The sequence below is a fragment of the Arachis ipaensis genome, chromosome B9 (assembly GCF_059453495.1).
Source record: "Arachis ipaensis isolate K30076 ecotype BB chromosome B9, ASM5945349v1, whole genome shotgun sequence".
Taxonomy (NCBI): Eukaryota; Viridiplantae; Streptophyta; class Magnoliopsida; order Fabales; family Fabaceae; genus Arachis; species Arachis ipaensis.
In genome coordinates this window covers 91,725,982-91,733,873 of record NC_142444.1, presented here as the reverse complement: position 1 = coordinate 91,733,873, position 7,892 = coordinate 91,725,982, and positions in this window count along the sequence as shown.

Genomic DNA, 7,892 nt, shown 5'->3' with positions numbered 1-7,892 from the left:
GCTGAGGTTTTGGAGTGAAAGAGCAAAATCATCAGCTTAGAAATTTCTTCTCGATAAGAGAAATAACTTCGTTGCAAGTATAGTTCCAAATCGACAGATAACACTCAATCAGAGTTTAATTTTGTTTGTCACAAGTGCAAACCAATAAAAATACCAAGAGTATTAGATCTCGGGTCATCTTTCAAAGTAATTACAGTGAGGTATGCATATTATTGGTTATGAGTTTCATGGAGTTGGATTTATAAAAAGACAAGAAATTAAATGGAAGGAAATGTAAAATCAAACAACTAAATATAACAACTAATAAAAATAGGCATTCATGGTAAGGATTGAGAATCAAGACTTTCTATCCTAGTCATTAATTATCATACAATAATTAACAAGAGCTAGCCTTATTTCGTCATCTCCAACATCAGGAGAAAGTCGAATAAGCCTAGTTAATCCTAATCCATAAGTAACGTCAATGAATGCAAAACTAACTAATCACTCTAGATCACCAATCTAAATTGGGTATTAATGACTCAAGATTGCCCAATCTCTCTTTCCAAGCCAGGAATGCTCAAAAAATACTCTAAAATCCAACCAAGTATTTTGTCAAACACTTGGAAGGCACAAAAAGAAAGCATAGTAAAATTGTAAGGAATAATAAATTCTACAACTACCTAATGCAAGAAAATGACAATAACAACTTAAACAGGCAAGAAAGAAACATAAAACATCAAATTGCTTTAATTGAAATTAAAGGTAACAAGAGTTTATAAAACTAAAGAGTAGCTCAAAAGAGAAATTAACAAGAGAAACTAAGAAGATTGATGCAAATCAATGAGGAAAAGTAAGGGAAACTAAATTAAAACAAGTAATTAATCCTAAATCTAAGAGAAAACTAAACTAAGAACCCTAATTTCTAGAGAGAAGAGAGAGCTCCTTTCTCTAGAAGTAACCTAAAGCATGTTTCCTACACTACCTAATTGCTCCCCCTTGTTCTCTCTTGATTTCAGCCTCAAATAGCTTCAGAAATGAGTTGGATTTGGGCTTGGATGGCTCAGAAATTGCCCCCAGCGTACTCACTTTAATGAGGTCAAGTGACTAACGTCACGCGTGCGTGTGATTGATGCGTTCACATCGCCTAGCGAATTCCCTCCTCACGCGTACGTGTGGGTGATGCGTGCGCGTGGCCCTGAATCCTCCAAATGCTCATTTCTTCATGAATTCTCCACTTTGGATGCTTTTCTCTTCACTTCTTCCCTCCAATCCTTGCCTTATAAGCCTGAAATCACTCAACAAATATATCAAGATATCGAGTGAAATCAAAGAGACTTAAATTTAGCAAATTAAAAAGCCCAAAAAGCATGTTTTTAACCATTAAGAACAATTAGGAGAAATTTATGAAACCATGCTATTTCATTGAATAAATGTGGGATAAGTTGATAAAATTCCCTAAATTCAACACAAGATAAAGCACAAAATTGGGGTTTATCAAACATCCCCACACTTAAACTAAGCATGTCCTCATGCTAAACTCAAGAGAGAGACAAGGAGTATCAACATTTATTCAATGCAAACTATCTATATGCACCCTATCTAAATGCAATCTATCTAAATACATGCAACTGCTTGGTCAAAACATATCAATTTCCAAGAATACATATATAAACATAAGGGCTAAAGCAATCAGAATCAAATTAAATCAACAATTGAATTGAGTTATTGAAAAGAATTATAAACTTGCAAGAAAAGAAATAATAACATGTGGAAACATAGAATTTGAGCAATCGAACCCTCACCGGATGTGTATCGCTCTAGTTGCTCAAGTGTATAGGATTGATTCACTCATTTTTCCTCTAATCAAGCTTTCTAAGATTTGTTTTTCATCTAACAATCAACAATTATTTAATGCATGCATACAAATATCATGAGGACTTTCCATAAGGTTGTAATAGGGTTAGGGTCAAGTTAAGTGTTCATATCCTGACCCGAGGAACGAGGCTGGACCAAAGGTAGGCGAAAGGCCGACCTCTTAGGACTACCTGGCTCCCCCACCCGACGTCCCTAAAGGAGGTCAAATATCTACAAAGAAGCCTAGAGAAGGCCTAATGCAGTAAGGTCACTGCCTCCGAAAGGCGGTTACCAAAAGATATGATCTTACCAAACAAGATATAAAGATAAGATAAGGATCTTCTCCCCAAAGAAGATCTCAAAACACTACTATAAATACACTAGAGCCCCAGGTATAACTCATACTCCAATTCTACTAAAAACCTGCCTAAAGCCCTTGCTAACTTAAGTATCGAAGTCTCTTGCAGGTACCACCACCCAACCCCCCAAGGAGCTCGGATAGGCGGCACCTCAACACCGGTAAATCGGAGATCAACACTAGGAGGAAACCAAGACTTCACGTCCGGTCCGAGTCAACATTTTAGGTAACTCTCGGAATATTAGCACCACATCGCGTTCGAATCAGGAGAGGGAGCACAGACTGAAGACCACAACGCTGCACTCCCCCAACACCGGATCATGGGAAAACCACCCCTGTAAACTCAAACCCGAAGAAAACACACTCGGATGCGAGACATCCTAAAAAAGAAAAACATCCTCATACTACTGATATACTGAATATGGTTCACAAGCAACAAGACCGTCTGAAGTAGCTCGAGTGCGAAGCCGAGCACCAACGAGAGGCCAAATGAGATATTAGGAGGGAAGTAAGACGACGCCGAGAGCTAGAGGAAAAGCTCCAAAAGCTCAAAGCCGACCTCCGAACCCCTGCCGCACGAACTGATCATGAGACTAGCCCCTCTAAAGAACAAGTCCCATTCACAGAAGAAATCATGAAGGCAAAGGTCCCCAAGAATTTCAAACCTCCCGACATGGACCTCTACCACGAGACGACTGACCCAAGTCACCACCTCAGCAATTTTTGGAGCCTAATGTACCTCACCGAGGCCTCTGACGCGACTCGTTGCAAATACTTCCCAACCACCCTCACCAAGATAGCCATGAAGTGGTTTGACAGCCTATTCCCAAGGTCGATTACCAGCTTTGACGACCTCGCCAAGAAATTTCTGGCCAGGTTCTCCATTCAAAAGGATAAAACCAAGCACGCTCCAAGTGTGCTAGGAATCAAGCAAGGAGATCGGGAAAGTCTCTGAGAATACATGGAAAGATTTAATAAAGCATGTCTGGAAATCCAGAACCACCCCACCGAGGCAGCCATCATGGGACTAATCAATGGCCTAAGAGAAGGGCCATTCAGTCAGTCCATATCCAAAAGACACGCCACTTCCTTGAACGAGGTGCAGGTGCGAGCAGAGAAGTACATTAGCATGGAAGAATACTCCCGATTAGGGGAGACCTCCAAAGCTAACTTCTCCTACCCCTCCCGGGATAGAGACAAAGAATCAAAAAAGAAAGAAGAACCAAACACAGAGAAACCCAGAAAGTACCACAACTAGACCCCCCTCCGGATATCCCTACTAGATGTTTACAGAGAAATATGCCACACGGAGAAGATCCCACCACCCCGTCCGATTAAACACAAAAAGGGAGGATGCCAAATGGAATACTGCGAATACCACAAACTCTACGGACACCCTACCACCGAATGCTATGACCTGAAAAATGTCATAGAGAAGTTGGCCAAGGAAGGACAATCAGACCGATATCTAGCCGGCAGAACAGACGACCCAAGGAAAAGAAGAAGGGATGAAGAGGGAGGTCGGACAGAACGCTCTCCTCACACCCCAAAAAGGCATATCCATATGATCAATGGAGGATTTACAGGAGGTGGGATCTGAAAGTCATCCCGCAAAAGGCATCTTAAAGAGGTATATCACGTCGGGGAGGAGTGTCAGCCATCCGACCTCCCTACGATATGTTTTACTAAAGAAGACACCATAGGTATAGCACTAGGGCATGACGACCCAGTGGTAATCACCATCATATTGGAAAACGCCAACCTCCATTGAACTCTGGTCGACCAGGGGAGTTCGGATGATATCCTATTTAAACCCGCTTTCAACGAGCTCGTGCTCAAGGAAAAAGAGTGAAAGAACATCATCGTCGGTTAGAAATTTCACACAAAATAATTCCGTTGATAGTATAGTTCCCAACCAACAATTAATGCTCATTCAGAGTTTAATTTTTGGTTGTCACAAGTCCAACCCAATAAAAGTAACCGAGAGTATTAGTCCCGGGTCATCTTCTTAAGGAATTGCAGTGAGGTATGCATATTATTGGTTATGGTATCCAAAGGGTGCATTGGTTGATAAAAGGACAAAAAAATAAATGATAAGAAAGTAAAGCAAACAATTAAAGAAAGCAATTAATAAAGAGAGACATTCATGGCAAGGATTGAGAATTAAGGCTTTCTATCCTAATCATACAATAATTAACAAGAGCAAATCTTATTTCGTCATCCCTAACATCGGAAGAAGGTACAATGTTATCTTCCCAATTTAGAGAAAGTAAAAAAAGACTAGTTAATCTCAATCCAAAAGTCTTAATCAACTTACTAATTGAATTAGTAAGAGATTAGAGTCAATGGAAACAATATTAACTAACCACTCTAGATCACCAATCTAAATTGGGTATCAATGACTCAAGATTGTCTAATTTCTCTTTCCAAGCAAAGAATGCTCAAAAAGCTACTCTAACATCCAACCAACCTTTTTGTCAAATACTTGGAAGGCATAAAAGGAAAACATAATAAAATTGCAAGAAATATAAATTATACAACTACCCAATGCAAGAAATTAACAATAACAACTCAAATCAACAATAAAAGAACATCAAACATCAAATTGCATTAAAAGGAAATCCAAACCCAACAATAGTTCATAAATATAAAAGAGAGCAAAATAAGAAATTAACAAGAGAAAACTAGGGAATTAAACTACTAGAGCATGAAAATGTGAAAGAAACAATATGAAAACAAGAAATTAAACCTAGATCTAAGAGGAAAATAAACCTAGGAACCCTAATTCTAGAGAGAAGAGGGAACTTCTCTCTCTAGAAAACTAACCTACATGATGCAAACCTAATCTAATTGCTCCCCCTTTGTCCAATTTTGCATTCTGCATGAAATAGCCTCAGGAATGAGTTTGATTTGGGCATGGAAAGCTCAGAAATCGCCCCCAGCGAATTCACTTTAAATGAGTCACGCGCCACTTGTCACGCGTGCGCGTCGCTAGTAAATTTCCTCCTCACGCGTATGCGTGGGTGACGCATGCGCGTGGCTATGAATGTCCATCTCACGCGTACGCATGAATGACGCGTGTGCATGGCCTTCAATTCTCCAAAAGCTCATTTCTTCATGAATTCTCCACTTTGCATGACTTTCTCTTCACTTTTTCCATCCAATACTTGCCTTACGAATCTGAAATCAGTCAAAAAACATATCAAGGCATCGAATGGAATTAAAGTGAATTAAATTTAACTATTTTAAGGCCTAAAAAGCATGTTTTCACACTTAAGCACAAAATTAGGAAGAATTACAAAACCATGCTATTTCATTGAATAAATGTTAGATAAGTTGATAAAATCCCCTAAATTAAGTACAAGATAAACAACAAAATTGGGGTTTATCAAACCTCCCCACACTTAAAATAAGCATGTCCTCATGCTAAACACAAGAAAGAAACAAAGGGTATCAACATTTATTCAATGCAAACTACCTAAATGCAACCTATCTAAATGCAACTATCTAAATGGATGCAACCACTTAGTCGAAATAAATCAATTTCCAAGAAAGCATATATGAACATAAGGGCTAAAGGTATTAACAACCAATTTAAAACTACAATTGATTTAAGTTATTGAAAAGAATTTACAAGCTTGCAAGAAAAGAGATGATCATAGGTGAAAACATGTAATTAACCGATCGAACCCTCACCGGATGTGTATCCGCTCTAGTCACTCAAGAAAGTACATGAAACCTAATGAAAACTAATGAAAAAGGCTTGTGAAACTAGCCGAAGATGCCTATGCATCACAACACCAAACTTAAATCTTGCTTGTCCCCAAGCAAGCAGTGAAACAATAAGAAGAATGAATAAAAACAGAGTGAAATTTGAGTCCTTATTGAAAGAAAATCAATTCTGATTTATGGGGTTTCAGGCAGGATATATTTGAAGCTCACTCTTATTGATTTCCAGGTTTGAGATTTCCCTTTGAGTACTAGCTAAGGTGCTTCTATGAAACTTTGTTATTTATTGATCATTGGTGTTTGATTTTTTTGCTTTTCTTTTCCTTAGAAACTTATTCTTTATTTGCAGCTTAGTGTTCTTTGTTGAGGCAGCTTTTTAGGTAAGTTTTCATCCAACACTCCCGATCCAGTTGGCTCAAGGTGTTGGGTGATGAAGCACCCCTCGGACCTACTAACTCAAGCCTTTCCTCAACACATATACACCACAGACACTTGGCTCACAATTCATTCTAAAGACATTGATGCCCAGCACCTCTTTGGGTCACTAAATGCCTTGTAACTAGGTTGCTCTTTATAGTGAACTTTTGGTTGATAATCCCGGGTTAGTTAACCCAAGTTTCCAAGTGTTAAAACACTCCTTAGAATCTAATCATCCAAGCAGATCCTAGTACAAAACACCACAGGTGTGTGTCTTAAGGTTCAAGCTATTGGTGTCCAGCTTATTACTTGTTTCTTTCTTTTTGGTTGCCAACGTTGGTGCTAGCCGTTGGTGGCCTAACTTTGCCACCAACGTTGGCTTTCCTTCCTTTCTTTCTTGTTCTTTCAAGGTCTTTATTCACTAAGGTTTCACATACAGCAGCTAGGTTCATGCTTAAAAAGGGACTTTCTACCTTTCATCTTTATTAGTGAACTTGCTAAACAATCAAACATGCACCACCACTTAGCCTTATTCTATTTCCTACCAAATTGGACTATTACTCTTTCTGTGTCAAAACATTTTCTTTTATTCAATCAAAAGCAAAAGGGACAAAACATCCACTAAGCGGAATGTAAATGAAGCAGGCACTTAGACTAGCACACTCAAATAAAAATTAGAGAAAACAAACAAACAGAATTCAAATACAGGTAAACTAATCAGCAGGGGTACATTTAGACTTCAAATTAAAACACTTTAAAGCAGTTAAGTAACAATACAACCTCTTGGTATCTCCTTGCTTAGTTTTTCATCATCCTCCCTGGCTTTTGTAATCTCCCTGGTGATGATGCATAGTCCTTCCAAGAAGTTGACTAACTTTTTGCAATGATAATGGTAGTTGCTTGTCCCCCAAGCACTTGGAAGATGGTTACACACATGAAACCTTGTGCTTTTATTAAGTAAGCTAGCCATGAACTAGAAATTGAGCAACTGTTAAAAAATTTCCCTGATTGTTTTGGAGTTTATGACTCATGATGCTCTTTGGAGGGTTAGATGTGTTTCTAGGAAATCTTTGGTGGAACACCAAACTTAGAATCACACATTCACCCTTTTTACACGTTTTTTGGTGTGCAACACCAAACTTAACTCCTTGCAATACAAGGAAATCTTAACTTCTTATTGAAACAACCAGGAAAAGAAAATTACCTCTAGTTGGGTTGCGTCCCAACAAGTGCTTATTTATCGTCATTAGCTTGACATCTTTTCTCTGTTAGGGTGGCTGATGGTCATAATGTCTCAGCTTGTCCCCTCTCACTGTAAGCCTTCTTCTTGTGTTTTGATGGACAATTTTTGAATGCTCTAGTGAAAGTATTCTGCTGACTGTGTAATACTCATCAGAATGTGGAGATGTTTTCAACTTTTGGTATATCAATTTCACTTTGTCTCCCTCTGAGAACCCTTCAGTTGGAATTCTCTTGTTCTTCCACCCTTTTGGAACCTTTTTCTTGTTCTTCTTCCCTTTCCTTAATGATTCTCCTTTCTTGGTAGCAAACT